Here is a 23,186-nt window from a genome sequence, read left to right on the forward strand (position 1 = left end):
ACTTTCAGGTTATCTATAAATTGGTAGTCCTGGCCACTTTTCAAAAGCACATTGCGTAACTAAATTGTTGAAAGTGCAGTTCTACATTAAGTACCTACTGAAATTTTCAGGTTGCTGGACAAACTACAGTTACAAATAGTATTCCTCATTTGACTCTTGTGGGGGAGAGAGATAAAATAAATCTGCCATCAGTAGGCGAGTTCCAACACTGGATGGCAAGGCAATGCTCTGTTTGGAAATAGTTATTCGCTTGAAGGAGGTAGAAGGCAGTGCAACAGCTGCAGTTTTGACCTCACTTGTGCTAGACATTTTTTTCGCTTGAAGATTTGTGCTAGCCAATTTGGGTATGGGTGATGCTCACGGAAGCCATTCTATGTAGCTCACGGATTGTCTTGCCTATATAATTCTTGATGTAGCTGATGATTGAATCCTCACGGATTGTCTTGCCTATATAATTCTTGATGTAGCTGATGATTGAATCCTGGAATGCTAGGATTCCACGAATGGAAAATGTGTGTGCAAGATTGGTACATTTTGTGATGGAAGGATTAGTAGATTTTATCTTCTTCTTTTACAACCTGTGAGAACATTGAATAAGTGAAACAACAGACGTTATTGACCACAAAAATTCGCAATGGTTTCTCACTATTGGAAACACAACTTGGGTGGCGTTGAAACATTGTGTATTTCTTAATTCATATATTTTTGAAAAAAAATCGTGTTTTAATTATCCACTTTTATGAAATTGGTTAAGGCATGAGACATGCGTTGCACGTTCACACTTACTAGTCATATAAAAATCCAAAAAAGACTTTGTTGCAATTTTCTTTTCTTTATTTTCTTTTGTGTTTTAGCTAGATCTATTTATCAAATCCTATACAGTTTAATCTATCTCAGTACCATTGAGGGATTGACAACCACTCTACCACTTATGATTAATCCCTCCCGCAAGCATCTGCAATTACGAAAGAAGAATTAAGATAAATCTAACCATAGCATGAAACATATGGATCCAAATCAGTCCCTTACGGAATAACGCATAAACTAGAGTCACTCTAGCAACCAATCATTTAATTACTACTCCACAATGCATTCTCTTAGGCCCAAATATGGTGAAGTGCCATGTAGTCGGCTAATACGTCTCCAATGTTTCTATAATTTTTTATTGTTCCATGCTGTTATATTATCATTCCTGGATGTTTTACAACCATTTTATAACAACTTCATGTCATTTTTTGGGACTAATCTATTGACATAGTGCTTAGTGCTAGTTGCTGTTTTTTGCTTGTTTTTTACTTCACAGAATATAAGTACGAAACGGGGTCCAAACACAGCATAACTTTTTGGAGATTTTTTCTAGACCAGAAGACACCTTGTGGGCCAAGAAAGTACCATAGGGGAGGTCCGTGGGGAGCACAACCTACCAGGGCACGCCCAGGGGGGGTTGTGCCCCCCATGTTGCCCCCCTGCACCGCCTCTTCGCCCCATAAATTCCCAAATATTCCGTAATCCCTAGGTGTGTCGATGAAACACAATTCCAGCCGCGGCAAGTTCTAGAACCACGTGATCCAATCTAACACCATCATAGAGGGGGTTCATCATCCTCATTGGTGCCTCTCCGATGATGCGTGAGTAGTCCACCATATACCTAAGGATCCGTAGGTAGTAGCTAGATGGCTTTCTCTCTCTCTTTTGATTCTCAATACAATGGTCTCTTGGAGATCTATTTGATGTAACTCTTTTTTGCGGTGTGTTTGTTGGGATCCGATGAACTTTGAGTTTATGATCAGATCTATATACATGAATATTATTTGAGTATTCTTTTATCTCTTACATGCATGATTATTTACAGCCTCATGTTTCTTCTTCGAATCTTTGGTTTAGTTAGGCCAACTAGATCAATTTTTCTTGCCATGGGAAGAGGTGCTTTGTGATGGGTTCGATCTTGCGGTGTTCTTTCCCAGTGATAGAAGGGGCAACAAGACACGGATGTATTGTTGCTATTAAGGATAACAAGATGGTGCTTATTAGTACATGAATAGATCTGGGCTACATCATGTCATCATTCCTATTGCATTACTCCATTTCTCCATGATCTTAATACACTAGATGCATGCTATATAGCGGTCGATGTGTGGAGTAATAGTAGTAGATGCATGCAGGAGTCAGTCTACTAATCTTGGACATGATGCCTATATATTGATCATTGCCTTGGATATCATCATAATTATTTGATCTTCTGTCGATTGCCCAACAGTAATTTGTTTGCCCACCGTGTGCTATTTCTCGAGAGAAGCCACTAGTGAAATCTACGGCCCCCGAGTCTATTCTTTATCATATTTGCCCTGAGATCTATTTTTATTTGCTTTTATTTTTAGATCTATTATACCAAAAACCCAAAAACACCTTGATGCACTTTTTTATTAATTATTTTATTTCGCGTTTTATCGAGATCTATTTATCCAATCTACCACAAAATTATCTATCTTTTTACTGTGAAGGGATTGACAACCCCTCTTACGCGTCGGGTTGCAAGTATTTGTTCTTTGTATGCAGGTACCGTTTACATAGTATTGCTTGGTTCTCCTACTGGATTGATACCTTGGTTTCAAAACTAAGGGAAATACCTATCATAGTTGTACCGCATCATCCCTTCCTCTTTGGGGAAATACCGACACAGTTTCAAGCGACATCAAAAGGAATTTCTGGCGCCGTTGCCGGGGAGGATCAATTCAAGATAGTCTCCCATCAACTTGTTAATTTTTGGCGTCGTTTCCGGGGAGACATCATCAACATCTATTAGGTTCCTAACCACAAATCTCATCTCCTTGTAATTTACATTATTTGCCATTTGCCTCTCGTTTTTATCTCCCCCACTTAACAAAAATTTGCCGTTTTATTCGCTCCCTTTTTCGTTCGCCTTTTTCTCGTCAGATCTTTTTTTTTTTGCAAGCTTGTTTGCATAGTTGCGATGTCTCAAGAAAATACCAAGTTGTGTGATTTTCCAATACCAATAATAATGATTTTATCAGCACTCCGATTGCTCCTCCGGCCACTAGTGCAGAATCTTGTGATATTAATGCCGCTTTGCTGAATATTGTTACGAAAGATTAATTTCCGATACTCCTAATGAGGATGTTTCCTCCCATATAAACACATTCATAAATTGTGTGATATGCAAAAAAAATGTGGACAATAATATTGTGAAGTTGAAATTATTTCCTTTCTCTTTGAGGGATCGTGCAAAAATTTGGTTTTCTTCTTTTTGCCTCACAATAGTATCGATTCTTGGGATAAGTGCAAAGATTCTTTTATTACTAAGTATTTTCCGCCGTGAAAATTATTTCCCTTAGGACTCTAATTATTAATTTGAAGCAACTTGCGCATGAACATATTGCATAATCTTGAGAAAGAATGAAATTGATGTTAAGAAATTGTCCTACTCATGGTTTAAATCTTTGGATGATTACACAAAAAGTTTACGCGGGATTGAATTTTGTTTCTAGAAATCTTTTAGATTCCGCCACGAGTGGTACTTTTATGAAGATTAATTTGGGTGAAGCTACTAAATTGCTAGATAATATCATGGCAAATTACTCACAATGGCATACTGAAAGAGCGCCTAGTAGTAAAATGGTTAATTTGGTTGAAGAAATTAGTACGTTGAGTGAAAAAGTTGATGCTCTTATGAAATTGGTTTCTAATAAGGGTGCTCCTATTGATCTTAATGATATGCTTTTGTCTACTTTGATTGAGCAAAATAGTGATCCCGTAGATGTGAATTTTATCTCGTGAAACAATTTTAATAACAACACTTATAGAGGTAATTTTAATCCTAGACCTTTTCCTGGAAATTCCTCTAATGATTATGGTAATACCTATGGTAATTCTTATTACAATAATAACAGGAACCCCGCTGATCTTGAGAATAATATTTGTCAATGCTCAAAAATCTTTCAATACTATGATAGAAGAAAAGTTGAATAAGATTGATGATATGTCTAGGAGTATTGATAGAATTTCTCATGATGTAGAAAATCTCAAGATTAAATTTTTTCCACCCAAGGTTGATATTAATGAGTAAATTAAAGCTTTATATGTTTCTATGGATGAAAGTAAGAAAAGAACCACTATGCTTAGAGCTAAAAGAGAATTTTTGGAAAGAGCGCTTTCTAGTGATTGGTGTTTCTTCTATTTATTCCTTGTCTAGTAAAATAAAACTTGATGTTTCTTCTATTTATTCCTTGTCTAGTAAAAATGATGAAGATCTTAAAATGGTTGGTGTTTCTTCTATTTATTCCTTGTCTAGTAAAATAAAACTTGATGATAAAGGGACTGAAGAAGAGTCAACTTTAGCTAGAGGGCGTCCTGATAATTCAGAGGGTGGAAATCTTGATGAGAAAATTGATAAAAGTGGGTTTGTAGACACTACTGTAGGATGCTACTAACGTGACACTACAATCAGAGACCCTTCGATGAAACTATGTGTGATGCATTAATCACAAACGGTGATGTAAAAAACCCATGAAACAAGATGCAAAACATTTGCAATGGCGGATACATCAAACATGATTCAGATTTTAGTTACATGTGCGATGAGGGGCATATGGTTATATTCAATGAACTGTTTGCGATGAGGAAGAACAACATAAACGGGAAGCCAGGGGAAGGCGTGTGCGATGTACGGCATACATTTCACTTGGATAAACTATTTGTGATGAGGCAGAATAACATAAATGGGAAGCCAGATGAAGGTGTGTGTGATATACGGCATACAGTTCACTCGGATGAACTGTTTGTGATTAGGCAACACAAAAGAAACAGTCAGCCAGATCAAGGTGTGTGCGATATACAGCATAAGGTTCACTCGGATGAACTGTTTTCGATTAGGTAACACAACTGAAATGGTTCAACCATATCAAGGTGTGTGTGCAATGGAGGGCATAGAGTTCATTCCGATAAAATATTTATGTTGAGCCAAAAGAACAAAAACGTTTCGTGTAAACAAGATGTGTGTGATACATGGCAAACATAGGTGGCTAGTACACACATGAAATTTCCACACACCAAAGTAAACTATTACATGCATAATTAACTAGGATAAACGATCATCTGATCATGTTCTACTTCTTGTGACGCTTTCCCGCCACTTGAGGGAGTTATGGATTAAGGGGTCCTCGGGACATCGGCCCATTGAATATTGGCTAGACTGGTAAAGCCGCATAGCAATGGAAGATCTATGAAGCCGTGGTGTGCCCTCCAAGTTGAGGATAGATAGGGTGTTTTTATCCCTTATTGTAATCTATCTCTGGTAACCCTAACCCTATCGGTGTCTATATAAACTGCGAGTTGTAGTCTTTAGGGCTAGAGCTGCATTCATCACCTCATCACCTTAGGGTTTAGCTCATGCTCATCTCGAGGTATATCTACTCTGTAAACCATACTATACATCCAATATAATCAAGCAGGACGTAGGGTATTACCTCTTCAAGAGGTCCCAAACCTGGGTAAACACTGTGTTCGTCATCCCTTTTTTTGACAGAAAGACTGTAAGGGAACCCCCTACAGTATAATTGGTGCGACAAACCCAAATTGCAAGTACCGTGCCTTGAACCTGGGTGGGTGGGAAGGCATCAACCCCTTCCCACCACTAGGCTATGCCTTAGTCTGCATGTTCATCGTCCCTTGTTCCCCATCGATCCTACACTACAAAAAAAGACACATCCGTGTTGAGTCGAACAATTTTTTTCTGTCATGCTTATGACACTTCTATGATGATAATTGTGACAAAACCCGGTATCATCATAGATGTGGTGGGCTCCTACTTTTATGACAAAAAATCATGACAGAAAATGGGCTTTTTGTCCTGAGCGGGCCAGAGACGCAGCTGCATGACATTCTTTGGGCCGTCCATGACGGAAAAAAACATGGTAGAAGCGAGGGTGAGGCAAATATCAGGGAGTTCCTAGTTACGGTGGGTGGTCGGGGCCGAGCGATGCACGGAGGTTTGCGTGTTTCTCTCGTACAAGTACGCGCATGTGTGCGAGGCATTGGGCTCTAACTGAACCCGAGCGATTGCACAAGCTATGTTACTGAACCTGAGCGATTGATCCCTTGGCTGTTAACCGAACTCGAGAGATTCCTTAGCTACTGCTGCTAACTGAAGCCGATTGAACCTGCTGCCTCTTGATGACCAATGAGCGTTTTTGGGGGTTGGATGAACAGCTCTCGGTCGGGGTTGGATGAACAGGTCCCCGTGGTAGCTAGTAGAGGCCGTTGCCGCTGGATAAACATGACCCCGATTGAGCCGGTTGGGGGTTGATGAACAGGAACCCGTGGAGGGCTGGTTGAACAGTACCGGTGGAGGCTGGATGAATAGGAGCCTGTGGATAAACAGTAGCTGGTGGAGGCAGGAGGGAGACGCTGTGGATGAATAGTCATAGGTGGAGGCTATAGGAGGTCGACGGTGGATGAACAGTAGCCCATGGAGGCTGGAGCAAGGCAGTAGACGGTGGATGAATAGTAGCCCATGGAGTCCTGTTTTACGGTACGCCACACCCCTCCTGATGAACAGGACCCCGTTTCGACCGTAGGAGGTTGAAGAGAAGTCTGTTTCCTCCATTTTGTCGTGCACCACACCCCTCCTAATCAACAGGACCCTGTTTCGATCGTAGGAGGTCGAAGGGAAGTCCGTTCCTCCATTTTGCAATACGCCAGACCCCTCCCGTTGAATAGGATCCCGTTTCGACCGTAGGCTGTCGAACAGAAGGTCGTTTCCTCCATACTGCGGTACGCCAAGCCTCGTTTCGGCTGTTATGTCCAAGCCGGTTGGCTCCTGATGAACAACATGCATTTCATTGTCTCCCAATGAACACAACGCAGTTTCTCTGTTCTGGCCAGTTGGCTGCCGATGAATAGGAGGCCGTTGCTGCCCTTAGCTGCCTCTCCATGTACACAAGCCCTGTCCATACGTATGCGTGAGTAGGCATTCGAGACCCCGCCCTTATGTATGTATGTGGTCGTATTTACTTTCTTGCACCCTGGCTGTACGTACGTGTACATGATATAGACGGGACTGCGTGACATGCTACGTCTGCGCCTCTTCTACGGCACGTGCCCTTCCTTACTCGGCCACGGTTCATCGCTGCAGACAGACCGATCGACCAGTATGTACGTACACGTTCGCGACCAGACAGACAACCCTATGTAGGGTTCGACCGGGTGGGTCCCAGCTATCAGGGAGTTAAGGAGGCACTTGCTTGCGTGTGAAGATATAGCTGGTGGGTCCCAGATGTTAGGGGGAGTATCATATTTTTTGCCCGTAATATGGACATACTTCCTTCCGTGCGAAGATGTAGATGGTGGGTCCCAGCAGTCAGGGGGAAAGGTTTTTTCGCAAAATACGGTGGCCCGTCGGGTGGGTCCCTATTGTCAGGTGAATGAATCATAATTTTCCACGTAATAAGGAGGCACTTCCTTGCTGCGACCATGGACCCAGCTGTTAGCCTCTCCACGTACATTCCTCTTTCGATGGAAGTTGTTCCTTGACCACACTGACCACGGCATGCCGAGAGCACCAAGGCGGTGGACGACGGCGAGGCCTAGGAAGGGGACGACGTGGAGCTGGGGAAGACGTGGCAGTGGATGCCCATGTAGAGAGGAGTACGAGGGTTGACTGGTTCGGCTGCGGTGTGAGGCTGTCGTCGCCGTAGAATAATAGGGGTTGTGGGTGAGTAGAGGGATGGCCTAGCCAGAGTTTGGAGTAGGGTGGGGTGGTGAGGCCTGCGCGGCAGCAGAGCCGGCCATGAGAGGAAGGAGCAGGTGGCACAATCGGCACTGGTTTGGGCGGCTAGAGCAAGAAGACCATAGGTTGAAGAAGCACTACGGTTGTTGGATAGACATTGTACAGTCACTGGAGCTAGAATCGTTCATATTGACTAAGTTGACAAAGCCCTCTATCCGCATCAACTTAGTAAGCCCACAAGTCATCCTCCCACTATGGTTGGTCCCAGCTAGTAGGGGAGTTCATTTTTTTGTGCGTAATAAGGAGGCACTTCCTTCCGTGCGAAGATATAGCTGGTGGGTCCGAGTTCTCAGCAGGAGGAACAATTTTTCGCGAAATATAGAGGCCCTTCCGGTGGGTCCTAGCTGTCAGGTGGAGGAATCATTATTTTGCGTGTAATAAGGAGGCACTTCCTTGAGTGCGGCCATGGACCCAGCTGTCAGCGTCTCCCTGTATAGTCCTCTTCGGATGGATGTCGTTCGTTGAACACGTTGACCACGCCACCAAGAGCACCAGGGTGGTGGACAATGGTGAGGCCCTAGACTAGAATGACCCAGAGAAGCCCCACTATTTTCACGTAATAAGGAGGGACTTGCTTGTGTGGGTCCTACTGTCAGCCTCTCCACTTACATCCCTCTTCCAATGTTTGTTTTTTGTTGACCATGTTGACCACGCCACGCCAAGAGCACAAACGTGATAGATGAGGGCAAGGCCCAGGAAGGGAATGACCCGGAGCCAGTGAAGCCATAGCAGCGGGTGCCCATGCTGAGGGGAGTACGAGGGCTGGCTGGTCGGCTGCGGGGTGAGGCCGACGTCGCCGAAAAATAATAGGATGTGCGGGTGGGTATAGGGATGGCCTGGCGGCAGCATAGCCGACCATGGGAGGAGGGAGCAAGTAGTCCCGGCAGCGCTGGTTTGGGCGGCTAGAGCAGGAAGATCAGAGATTGAAGAAGCACGAAGGCCGTTGGATGGACATCCAACAGTCAGTGCTATGTGTTGACTAAGTTGACAAAGCCTTGCGTACGCGTTAAATTTTTTTAGGACAGTGTCATCGTCAACCTAGTAGGCCCAAAAGCCAACCTCCAAATCTGTGGAAAACATCATACAACCCATTTGCCATTATTTCCAATAATTTACAGCCCATTTTCTAATTCTTAAGGATATTTTGAAACCCATATTCTTTTTATTAGCACTACAGACCATATTCTGGGCAATGCTGAAAAATTTAATGAAAATTTGCATATTTCGATGGGGTTAAACTCTTTTAATCACGAAATTTCGAGCCACGTTAAACATAAATTTTAAAAAATTATATCAAAAAAATTCTCGCAAAAAATGAATGAATTCAAAATCTTCAAATCCAGAAAAGACGACATTTGAGTGTAATTGCCGGTTGGCTTTGGTTTAAAAATTTATAGCCCATTTCTTACTACTTATAGCCCATTTTCTGGGGAAGCCGAATACATCCCTCCTTGTCTTGAAAGATTTGCAGCCCAGTAGGGCTGAGAAAAGCAAGTAGGCCTCGGTTGGGTATTCTCAAAAAAAAGAACTGGGCTAGCCATTTTCAGAAAAGAAAAAAGATATCAACTGGGTTTGTCATGTGCTTAAATAAAAGCATAAGCGTGGGCTAGACGGGACACAGCCCCGCACAACGAGTAGTTGAGCTCTGTCTCTAAAACTAAAAAACAACTGGGCAAGCTGCTGGGTCCCTGGTGTTATCCTCTCGTTGTGTAATTTTCTCATTTATTGACTACATGGACAATGGCGTGGGACCTAGTTGTGAAACAATTAGGAGGAAGCATTTTTTTGGCTTGTAGTAACGAGGCACCTGCTTGTGTAATGCAATGACCCTGGGTCCCTACTGTCAGCCTCTCCACGTACAGTCATCTCCTGATTCCTCTTGGTTGTTGACCATGTTGACAATGCCAGACGACGACGGGCACAGCGAGCGAACCAAGGCGGAGAACGACGGCGAGGCCTCGGACGGGAATGATGCGGCAGTGTAGTGGCAGGTGGAGGGTGTTGGGAAACGTAACATGCAATTTCAAAAAAATCCTATGCTCACAAAAGATCTATCTAGGAGATGCATGGCAACGAGAGGGGGAGAGTGTGTCTACGTACCCTCATAGACTGTAAGCGGAAGCGTTTGACAACGCGGTTGATGTTGTCGAACTTCTTCTAGCTCCAACCGATCAAGTACCGAATGTACGTCGCCTCCGAGTTCTGCACATGTTCAGCTTGATAACGTCCCTTGTCCTTTTGATCCAGCAAGATGTCGAGGAAGTAGATGAGTTCCGTCAGCACAAAAGCGTGGTGACGGTGATGATGAAGTGATCCGCGCAAGGCTTCGCCTAAGCACTATGAAGATATGACCGGAGGCGTAAACTGTGGAGGGGGGCGCCGCACACGGCTAACAGTTGATGTTGTGTGTTCTAAGTGCCCCTCCCCATGTATATATAGGTGGGAGGGAGGAGGGAATAGCCAGGAGGGAGCCTCAAGTAGGCTGAATCCTACTTGGGGTTCCTCCCCAATTCGCCTCCTCCTACCATATTTACCGGAAGGGAAAAGGAAGAGAGGGGAGAGGAAAGAAAGGGGGAGGCCGAATCCCCCCTTTCCTTCTCCCACTTGGCCAGCGGCCTAGCAGGGGTGCGCCAGCCCCTTGTGGGCTGGTGTGCCCTTTCCCCTTTGGCCCATGTGGCCCATTAACCTCCCGGGGTGTACGGTAACCTCTTCGGTACTCCGATAAATACTCGATACGCTCCAGAACACTTCCAGTGTCCGAATAATATCATCCAATATATCAATATTAAACTCTCAACCATTTCGAGACTCCTCGCCATGTATGTGATCTCATCCGGGACTCTGAACAACATTCGGTTACCAAATCACATAACTCATATAATACAAAATTGTCATCGAACGTTAAGCGTGCGGACCCTACAGGTTCGAGAACTATGTAGACATGACCGAGACACCTCTCCGTTCAATAACCAATAGCAGAACCTGGATGCTCGTATTGGCTCCTACATATTCTACGAAGATCTTTATCAGTCGAACCGTTATGACAACATACGTTATTCCTTTTGTCCATCCGTATGTTACTTGCCCGAAATTCGATCGTCGGTATCTTCATACCTAGTTCAATCTCGTTACTGGCAAGTCTCTTTACTCGTTCCGTAATACATCATCCTATAACTAACTCATTTGTCACTTTGCTTGCAAGGCTTCTTATGATGTGCATTACCGAGAGGGCCTAGAGATATCTCTCTCCGATACTTGAAGTGACAAATCCTAATCTCGATCTATGCCAACCCAACAAACACCTTTGGAGATACATGTAGAGCATATTTATGATCACCCAGTTAATTGTGATGTTTGATTGCACATAAGGTATTCCTCCAGTATTCGGGAGTTGCATAATCTCATAGTCGAAGGAATATGTATTTGACATGAAGAAAGCAATAGCAATAAAACTGAATGATCAATATGCTAAGCTAACAGATGGGTCTTGTCCATCACATCATTCTCCTAGTGATGTGATCCCGTTATCAAATGACAACTCATGTCCATGGTCAAGAAACCTTAACCATCTTTGATCAATGAGCTAGTCAAGTAGAGGCTCACTAGGGATATAGTGTTTGTCTATGTATCCACACATGTATTTAGGTTTCCGGTCAATACAATTCTAGCATGAATAATAAACATTTATCATGAATAAGGAAATATAAAACAACAACTTTATTATTGCCTCTAGGGCACATTTCCTTCTGTGTCCCACTTGCACAAGAGTCAATAATCTTGATTACATTGTAATGATTCTAACACCCATGGAGTCTTGGTGCTGATGATGTTTTGCTCGTGGAAGAGGCTTAGTCAATGGGTCTGCTACATTCAGATCCATATGTATTTTGCAAATCTCTATGTCTCCCTCCTTGACTTGATCGTGGATGGAGTTGAAGTATCTCTTGATGTGTTTGGTTCTTTTATGAAATCTGGATTCCTTTGCTAAGACAATTTCTCTAGTATTGTCACAAAAGATTTTCATTGGACCCGATGCACTAGGTATTACACCTAGATAAGATATGAACTCCTTCATCCAGAATCCTTCATTTGCTACTTCCAAAGTAGCTATGTACTCCGCTTCACACGTAGATCCCGCCATGACGCTCTGCTTGGAACTGCACAAACTGACAGATCCACCATTCAAAATAAATATGTATCCGGTGTGTGATAGAGTCATTCAGATCAGTGTCAAAGCTAGCATCGATGTCGCCATTTACGGCGAGATCTTTGTCACCTCCATAAACGAGAAACATATCCTTGGTCCTTTTCAGGTACTTCAGGATGTTCTTCACCGCTGTCCAGTGATCCACTCCTAGATTACTTTGGTCCCTCCCTGCCAGACTTATGGCAAGGCACACATCAGGTCTAGTACACAACATAGCATACATGATAGAACCTATGGCTGAGGCATAGGGAATGACTTTCATTTTATCTCTATCTTCTGCAGTGGTCGGGCATTGAGTCTGACTCAATTTCACAACTTGCAATACAGGCAAGAACCCTTTCTTTAACTATTCCATCTTGAACTTCTTCAAAAATTTGTCAAGGTATGTGATTTGTGAAAGTCCAATTAAGCATCTTGATCTATCTCTATAGATCTTGATGCCCAATATATAAGCATCTTCACCGAGGTCTTTCATTGAAAAACGTTTATTCAAGCATCCTTTTATGCTATCGAGAAATTCTACATCATTTACAATAACAATATGTCATCCACATATAATATTAGAAATGCTATAGAGTTCCCACTCACTTTCTTGTAAATACAAGCTTCTCTAACAGTCTATATAAAACCATATGCTTTGATGACCTCATCAAAGCATATATTCCAACTCCGAGATGCTTGCACCAGTCCATAGATGAATAGCTGGAGCTTGCACACTTTGTTAGCACCTTTAGGACCAACAAAACCTTCTGGTTGCATCATATACAACCCTTCTTTAGAAATCCATTAAGGAATGCAGTTTTCATGTCCATTTGCCATATTTCATAATCATAAAATGCGGCAATTGCTAACATGATTCGGAAAGACTTAAGCATCGCTACGGGTGAGAAAGTCTCATCGTAGTCTACTCCTTGAACTTGTCGAAAACCTTTTGCGACAAGTAGAACTTTGTAGACAATAACATTACCATTAGTGTCAGTCTTCTTCTTGAAGATCCATTTATTCTCTATGGCTCACCGATAATCGGGCAAGTCCACCAAAATCCATACTTTGTTCTCATACATAGATCCTATCTCAGATTTCATCACCTCAAGCCATTTATCGGAATCTCGGCTCATCATAGCTTCTTCATAGTTCGTAGGTTCGCCATGGTCTAGTAACATGACTACCAGAACAGGATTGCCATACAACTCTGGTGCGGATCTTGCTCTGATTGACCTATGAGGTTTAGTAGTAACTTGATATAAAGTTTCATGATCATCATCACTGGCTTCCTCTCTAGTTGGTGTAGGCATCACAGGAACGGATTTCTCCGATGTGCTACTTTCCAATTCGAGAGAAGTTACAATTACCTCATCAAGTTCTACTTTCCTCCCGCTCACTTCTTTCGAGAGAAACTCCTTCTCTAGAAATGTTCCATTCTTGGCAACAAAGATCTTGCCTACAGATCTATGGTAGAAGGTGCACCCAATTGTTTCCTTAGGGTATCCTATGAAGATGCAATTCTCTAATTTGGGTTCGAGCTTATCAGGCTGAAGCCTTTTTACATAAGTGTCGCAACCCCAAACTGTAAGAAACGACAGCTTGGGATTCTTGTCAAACCACAGTCCATATGGTGTCGTCTCAACGGATTTAGACGATGTCCTATTTAACGTGAATGTTGCTGTCTCTAATGCATAAGCCCAAAACGATAGTGGTAAATCAGTAAGAGACATCATAGATCACACCATTTTTAATAAAGTGCGGTTATGACGTTCGGACACACCATTATGTTGTGGTGTTCCAGGTGGCGTGTGTTGTGAAACTATTCCACATTGTTTTAAATGAAGACCAAACTCGTAACTCAAATATTCGCCGCAGCGATTAGATCATAGAAACTTTATTTTCTTGTTACAATGATTCTCTACTTCACTCTAAAATTCTTTAAACTTTTCAAATGTTTTAGACTTGTGTATAATTAAGTAGATATACCCATATCTGCTCAAATCATTTGTGAAGGTCAAAAAATAACGATACCTGCCACGAGCCTCAACACATATCGGACCGCATGCATCTTTATGTATTAATTCCAATAAGTCATTGGCTCGCTCCATTGTTTCGGAGAACAAAGTTTTAGCCATCTTGCCCATGAGGCATGGTTCGCAAGTATCAAATGATTCCTAATCAAGTGATTCCAAAAGTCCATCTGCATGGAGTTTCTTCATGCGCTTTATACCAATATGACCTAAACAGCAGTGCCACAAATATGTTGCACTATCATTATCAACTTTGCATCTTTTGGCATCAATATTATGAATATGTGTATCAGCACAATCGAGATTCAACAAAAATACATCACTCTTCAAGGGTGCATGACCATAAAAGATATTACTCATATAAATAGAACAACCATTATTCTCCGATATAATTGAATAACCGTCTCGCACTAAACAATATCCAGATATAACGTTCATGCTCAACGCTGGCACCAAATAACAATTATTCAGGTCTAAAACTAATCCCGAAGGTAGATGTAGAGGTAGCGTGCCGACGACGATCACATCGACCTTGGAATCATTCCCGACGCGCATCGTCACCTCGTCCTTAGCCAATCTTCGTTTAATCCGTAGCCCCTGTTTCGAGTTACAAATATGAGCAACCAAACCAGTATCAAATAGCCAGGCACTACTTCGAGCATTAGTAAGGTACACATCAATAACATGTATATCGAATATACCTTTGATCACTTTGCCATCCTTCTTATCTGCCAAATACTTGGGGTAGTTCCTCTTACAGTGACCAGTCCCTTTGCGGTAGAAGCACTTAGTTTCAGGCTTGGGTCCAGCTTTGGGCTTCTTCCTAGGAGTCACAACTTGCTTGCCATTCTTCTTGAAGTTCCCCTTCTTTCCCTTGCCCTTTTCTTGAAACTAGTGGTATTGTTAACCATCAACACTTCATGCTCCTTCTTGATTTCTCCCTCCGCAGCTTTGAGCATTACGAAGAGCTTGGAATTGTCTTCTCCATCCCTTGCATATTATAGTTCATCACGAAGCCTTTATAGCTTGGTGGCAGTGATTGGAGAACTCTGTCAATAACACTATCATTTGGAGGATTAACTCCCAACTGAGTTAGGTGATTATGATATCCAGACATTCTGAGTATGTGTTCACTAACAGAACTGTTCTCCTCCATCTTGCAGCTATAGTACTTGTTGGAGACTTCATATCTCTCAACTCGGGAATTTGCTTGAAATATTAACTTCAACTCTTGGAACATCTCATATGCTCCATGACGTTCAAAACGTCTTTGAAGTCCCGATTCTAAGCCGTAAAGCATGGCACACTGAACTATCGAGTAGTCACTAGATCGAGCTTGCCAGACGTTCATAACATCAACATCTGCTCCTACACCAGGCCTTTCACCTAGCGGTGCATCAAGGACATAATTCTTATGCGCAGCAATGAGGATAATCCTCAAGTTACGGACCCAGTCCGTGTAATTGCTACCAACATCTTTCAACTTAGCTTTTCTAGGAACGCATTAAAATTCAAGGGAACGGTAGCACGGGCCATTGATCTATGATAACCCACAAGTATAGGGGATCACACCAGTTTTCGAGGGTAGAGTATTCAACCCAAATTTATTGATTCGACACAAGGGGAGCCAAAGAATATTCTCAAGTATTAGCAGTTGAGTTGTCAATTCAACCACACCTGGATAACTTAATATCTACAGCAAAGTATTTAGTAGCAAAGTAGTATGGAAGTAACAGTAACTGTAGCAAAACTAACAGTAGCAGTTTTGTAGTAATTGTAACAGTGGCAAAGGTAAAGTAACTAAGCATAGAGCAATATGTGAAAAGCTCATAGGCATTGGATTAGTGATGGATAATTATGTCGGATGTGATTCCTCATGCAATAGTTATAACATAGGGTGACACAGAACTAGCTCCAGTTCATCAATGTAATGTAGGCATGTATTCCGAATATAGTCATACATGCTTATGGAAAAGAACTTGCATGACATCTTTTGTCCTACCCTCCCATGTTAGCGGGGTCCTATTGGAAACTAAGGGATATTAAGGCCTCCTTTTAATAGAGTATCGGACAAAAGCATTAACACTTAGTGAATACATGAACTCCTCAAACTACGGTCATCACCGGTAAGTATCCCAATTATTGTCACTTCGGGGTTAACGGATCATAACACATAATAGGTGACTATAGACTTGCAAGGTAGGATCAAGAACTCACATATATTCATGAAAATATAATAGGTTCAGATCTGAAATCATGGCACTCGGGCCCTAGTGACAAGCATTAAGCATAGCAAAGTCATAGCAACATCAATCTCAGAACATAGTGGATACTAGGGATAAAACCCTAACAAAACTAACTTGATTACATGGTAAATTTCATCCAACCCATCACCGTCCAGCAAGCCTACGATGAAATTACTCACGCACGGCGGTGAGCATCATGAAATTGGTGATGGAGGAAGGTTGATGATGACGACGGCGACGGATCCCCCTCTCTGGAGCCCCGAACGGACTCCAGATCAGCTCTCCCGAGAGAGTTTAGGGCTTAGCGGCGGCTCCGTATCGTAAAACGCGATGCATCCTTCTCTCTGATTTTTTTTCTCCCCGAACGTGAATATATGGAGTTGGAGTTGAGGTCGGTGGAGCTCTAGGGGGCCCATGAGGCAGGGGGGCAAGCCCCCCGCCCTCGTGGACAGGGTGTGGGCCCCCTGATGTTGATTCTTTTGCCAATATTTTTTATTAATGCCAAAAAGTTGCTCTGTGGGTTTTCAGGTCATTCCGAGAACTTTTATTTCTGCACAGTGTTAGTTTGGGTTAGTTCCATTCAAATCATGTAAGTTAGAGTCCAAAACAAGGGAAAAGTGTTTGGAAAAGTAGATACGGCGGAGACGTATCAACTCCCCCAAGCTTAAACCTTTGCTTGTCCTCAAGCAATTCAGTTGGCAAACTGAAAGTGATAAATAACAACTTTTACAAACTCTGTTTGCTCTTGTTATTGTAAATATGTAAAGCCAGCATTCAAGTTTTCAGCAAAGATTATGAACTAACCATATTCACAATAACATTAGGTCTCATGTTTACTCATATCAATGGCATAATCAACTAGCGAGCAATAATAATAAATCTCGGATGACAAGACTTTCTCAAAACAATCATAATATGATATAACAAGATGGTATCTTGCTAGCCCTTTCTGAGACTGCAAAACATAAATGCAGAGCACCTCTGAAGATCAAGGACTGACTAGACATTGTAATTCATGGTCAAAGAGATCCATTCATAGTCATACTCAATATAAATTAATAGTAATGCATGCAAATGACAGCGGTGCTCTCCAATGGATGCTTTTTAATAAGAGGATGATGACTCAACATAAAATTAAATAGATAGGCCCTTCGCAGAGGGAAGTAGGGATTTTTAGAGGTGCCAGAGCTCGATTTTGAAATAGAGATAAATAATATTTTGAGGGGTATACTTTCATTGTCAAAATAACAGCCGAGAGACCTCGATATCTTCCATGCTACACACATTATAGGTGGTTCCCAAGCAGAATGGTAAAGTTTATACTCCCCCTCCACCAACAATCATCAATCCATGGCTTGCCTCAAACAACGGGTGCCTCCAACTAACAACAACCCTGGGGGAGTTTTTTTTGCAATTATTTTGATTTAATTTGAGCAAGGGACTGGGCATCCCGGTGACCAACCATTTTCTCGTGAGTGAGGAGCGGAGTCCACTCCTCTTGAGAATAACCCGCCTAACATGGAAGATACAGACAACCCTAGTTGATACATGAGCTGTTCGAGCATACAAAATAGAATTTCATTTGAAGGTTTAGAGTTTGGCACATACAAATTTACTTGGAATGGCTGGTAGATACCACATATACGAAGGTATGGTGGACTCATATGGAATAACTTTGGGGTTTATGGATTTTGGATGCACAAGCAGTATTCCCGCTTAGTACAAGTGAAGGCTAGAAAGAGACTGGGAAGCGACCAACTAGAGACCGACAACAGTCATGAACATGCATTAAAATTAATCAACACTGAGTGCAAGCATGAGTAGGATATAATCCACCATGAACATAAATATCGTGAAGGCTATGTTGATTTTGTTTCAACTACATGTGTGAACATGTGCCAAGTCAAGTCACTCAAATCATTCAAAGGAGGATACCACCCTATCATACCACATCACAACCATTTTAATAGCATGTTGGCACGCAAGGTAAACCATTATAAACTCCTAGCTAATCAAGCATGGCATAAGCAACTATAATCTCTAATTTTCATTGCAAATATGTTCATTCATAATAGGCTGAATCAGGAACGATGAACTAATCATATTTACAAAAACAAGAGAGGTCAAGTTCATACCAACTTCTCTCATCTCAATCATTTAATCATATATCGTCATTATTGCCTTTCACTTGCACGACCGAACGGTGTGGATAATAATAATAGTGCACGTGCATTGGACTAAGCTAGAATATGCAAGCATTCAATTCAAGGGAGAAGACAAGGTAATATGGGCTCTTTGTTAAATTAACAATAATGCATACGAGAGCCACTCAACATTTTTCATTATGGTCTTCTCCTCTCGACCCCCAAAGAAAAGAAAAGAAATAAAACTATTTACACGGGAAAGATCCCAACAAGCAAAAGAAGAACGAGAAACCTTTTTGAGTTTTCTTTCAATTACTACTACTATAAGCATGGAAAGTAAACTAGCTAAAAGCTATAGCTAATTTTTTTGTTTTTTCTTAAGGTTATTTGAACACACAAGAAGAAAGCAAAAAAACAGGAAAATAAACTAGCATGGATAGTACAATGAAAAAGTATGAGCACCGACAACTAGAATGAGTGTGTGAACATGAATGTAATGTCGGTGAGAAATACGTACTCCCCCAAGCTTAGGCTTTTGGCCTAAGTTGGTCTATGCCCATGGATCAGAGCTACTCTCCCCTGTGTACTGAGGAGTGTCATCTGAGTATCACTGGCTGGCGATCTCCTCCGGATCCCACTGATAAAAGGACGGCCGATAAGGGTCAAGTGGTCGTTCCGGCTCAGGCTCTAGAGCTCGTGTCTGGCTCCGGTATGCATAAACGGCCTCCGGCAAGATGAGGTACGTGCCTTTCGAGCTGGTCGTGGAAGAAGTCAGTGAGGCTTTGTTTATCCTTCGAGCTTTGGCTCGAAGAGCCCCTCAAAAATCTCTTCATCATTTCTCCCCCAAGCTTAGGCTTTTGGCCTAAGTTGGTCTATGCCCATGGATCAGAGCTACTCTCTCTGGTGTACTAAGGAGTGTCATTTGAGTACCACTGGCTGCGATCTCCTCCGGATCCCACTGATAAAAGCACGGTCGATAAGGGTCAAGAGGTGGTTCCGGTTCAGGCTCTGGAGCTGGTGTCTGGCTTCGGTATGCATAAAACGGCCTCCGGCAAGACGAGGTACGTGTTGCTCGAGCTGGTCGTGGAGGAAGTCGGTGAGGCTTTGTTTATCCTTCGAGCTTTGGCTCGAAGAGCCCCTCAAAAATCTCTTCATCATTTCCTGAAAATTTCTGAAATTTTTAGTAACTCAAAATAAAAGTGAACCAAACTCAACAAAATTGACCGCAACTACTCCCACAAGTCCCTAGAGACTATATCATGCATTAGAACTACTTAGGACCAAATAAATTTGACATGCAAGCTCAATAACAGAGTCACCTAGGCAGCAAAAATTTGCAATGAATAAAGCACTAGAACAAAAACTAATTGGACCATTGGAGGAGTCACATACCAAAGAACAATTCCCCAAAGCAGTTTTGTGAATGGAGCTTTGAGCAAGGAGATCGAAAATGGCAGCAAGATGAGCTAGAACTCGTGCTTGAGCTGGTTGGTGATTTTTTTGGGAGGAAGAAGAAGTGTGTGGGTGCAGGAATAAGTGGAAGGGGCCACCAGGGGCCCACGAGGTAGGCGGCGCGCCCTGGACCCTCGTGGCTAGGTGGTTGCCCCCTCCGTTGTGTTCTCAGTGCCAGATATTCTCAAATATTCTAGAAAAAATCATATTTAATTTTCAGGGCATTTGGAGAACTTTTATTTTCGGGGTATTTTTTATTGCACAGATAAAATCAGAAAACAGACAGAAAATACTATTTTTACTTTATTTAATCTAAATAACAGAAAGTAAAAGGAGGGTACAAAGAGTTGTGCTTTCTAACTTCATCCATCTCATGCTTATCAAAAGGAATCCACTAACAAGGTTGATCAAGTCTTGTTAACAAACTCATTCTGAATAACATGAAACCGGAGAAATTTCGAATAACACTAGGTTACCTCAACGGGGGTATGCACATCCCCAATAATAAGAATATCATATTTCTTCTTGACAGTAGGAAGAGGAAATTCAAAACCTCCAATAATAATCGATGGAATTTTTCCAATAGAATTGCTATTGTGAACTTGAGGTTGTTTCCTTGGAAAGTGTACCATATGCTCATTACCATTAACATGAAAAGTGATATTGCCTTTGTTGCAATCAATAACAGCCCCTGCAGTATTCAAAAAGGGTCTACCAAGGATAATCGACATACTATCATCCTCGAGAATATCAAGAATAACAAAGTCCGTTAAAATAGTAACGTTTGCAACCACAACATGCACATCCTCACAAATACCGACAGGTATAGCGGTTGATTTATCGGCCATTTGCAAAGATATTTCAATAGGTGTCAACTTATTCAATTCAAGTCTATGATATAAAGAGAGAGAGGCATAACACTAACACCAGCTCCAAGATCACATAAAGCAGTTTAACATAGTTTCTTTTAATGGAACATGGTATAGTTGGTACTCCTGGATCTCCAATTTTCTTTGGTAGTCCACCCTTAAAAGTATAATTAGCAAGCATGGTGGAAATTTCAGCTTCCGGTATCTTTCTTTTATTAGTAACAATATCTTTCATGTACTTAGCATAAGAATTTATTTTAAGCATATCAGTCAAACGCGTACGCAAAAACTTAGGTCTAATCATTTCATCAAAGCGCTCAAGATCCTCATCATCCTTTTTCTTGGATGGCTTAGGAGTAAAAGGCATGGGTTTCTGAACCCATGGTTCTCTTTCTTTACCATGCTTCCTAGCAACAAAATCTCTTTTATCATAACGTTGATTCTTTGATTGTGGGTTATCAAGATCAACAACAGGTTCAACCTCTACATCATTATTATTGCTAGGTTGAGCATCATCATTGACATCATCATTAACATTATCACTAGGTTTATGTTGATCACCAGATTATGTTTCAGCATCAGAAATAGAAATATCATTGGGATTCTCAGGTATGTCTACAACAGGTTCACTAGAAGCATGCAAAGTCCTATCATTTTTCTTTTTCTTTTTAGAAAGACTAGGTGCATCAATATTATTTCTCAGAGAATCTTGCTCAATTCTCTTAGGGTGTCCCTCAAGATACAAAGGTTCCTGATTCATTTTACCCCCTCTAGTCATAACTCTAACAGCTTTATCATTTCTCTTATCGTTTAATTCATTGAGCAAATCATTTTGTGCTTTAAGCACTTGTTCTACTTGAGTGGTAACCATAGAAGCATGTTTACTAATGAGTTTAAGTTCACCTTTAACTCTAGACATATAATCACTCAAGTGTCCAATCATATAAGAATTACTTTTCAATTGTCTTCCAACATAAGCATTGAAGTTTTCTTGTTTAGCCATAAAGTCATCAAACTCATCCAAGCATTGGCTAGCAAACTTAGTAGACGGGATTCCAACTTTATCATATCTATAGAGAGAATTTACCTTTACTACCTGTGTCTGGTTATCAAGACCATGTATTTCTTCGATAGGTGGTATATTAAGGCCATGTATTTCTTCAACAGGAGGTAAATTCTTAACATCTTCACCTTTAATACCTTTTTCTTTCATATATTTCTTTGCCTCTTGCATATCTTCTGGACTGAGAAATAGAACACCTCTTTTCTTCAGAGTTGGCTTAGGAGTTGGTTTAGGAAGTGTCCAATTGTTTTCATTAGTCAACATATTATTCTATAGCAATTCAGCTTGATCAACAGTTCTTTCCCTGAAAACACAACCAACACAACTATCCAGGTGGTCTCTGGATGCATTGGTTAGTCCATTATAAAAGATATCAAGTATTTCATTTTTCTTGACAGGATGATCAGGCAAAGCATTAAGTAATTAGAGAAGCCTCCCCCAAGCTTGTAGGAGACTCTCTTCTTCAATTTGCACAAAATTATATATTTCCCTCAAGGCAGCTTGTTTCTTATGAGCAGGGAAATATTTAGCAGAGAAGTAATAAATCATATCCTGGGGACTACGCACACAACCAGGATCAAGAGAATTAAACCATGTTTTAGCATCACCCTTTAATGAGAATGGAAATAACTTAAGGATATAGTAGTAGCGAGTTTTCTCATCATTAGTGAATAGGGTGGCTATATCATTCAATTTAGTAAGATGTGCCACAACAGTTTCAGATTCATAGCCATAAAAAGGATCTGATTCAACCAAAATAATTATCTCAGGATCGACAGAGGAATCATAATCCTTATCAGTAACACAGATAGGTGAAGTAGCAAAAGCAGGGTCATATTTCATTCTAGCATTCAGAGACTTTTCTTTCAGCTTAGCTAATAATTTCTTAAGATCAGATCTATCATTGCAAGCAAGAAAATCTCTAGCAGTTTCTTCATCCATAACATAACCCTCAGGCACAACAGGAAATTCATATCTAGTGGAGAACCTTCATCATCACTTTCATCAATATTATCAGTTTCAATAATTTCATTCTCTCTAGCCCTAGCAAGTTGTTCATCAAGAAATTCACCTAATGGCACAGTAGTATCAAGCATAGAAGTAGTTTCATCATAAGTATCATGCATAGCAGAAGTGGCATCATCAATAACATGCGACATATCAGAATTAATAGCAGAAGCAGGTTTAGGTGTCGCAAGCTTACTCAAAACACAAGAAGAATCAAGTGCAGAGCTAGATGGCAGTTCCTTACCTCCCCTCGTAGTTGAGGGAAAATCTTAGTTCTTTCATCTTTCAAGTTCCTCATAGTGATCAACAGATATAAATCCCAAGTGACTCAAAGAATAGAGCTATGCTCCCTGGCAACGGCGCCAGAAAATAGTCTCG

This window comes from Triticum dicoccoides, chromosome 3B (genome assembly GCF_002162155.2).
Source record: "Triticum dicoccoides isolate Atlit2015 ecotype Zavitan chromosome 3B, WEW_v2.0, whole genome shotgun sequence".
Taxonomy (NCBI): domain Eukaryota; kingdom Viridiplantae; phylum Streptophyta; class Magnoliopsida; order Poales; family Poaceae; genus Triticum; species Triticum dicoccoides.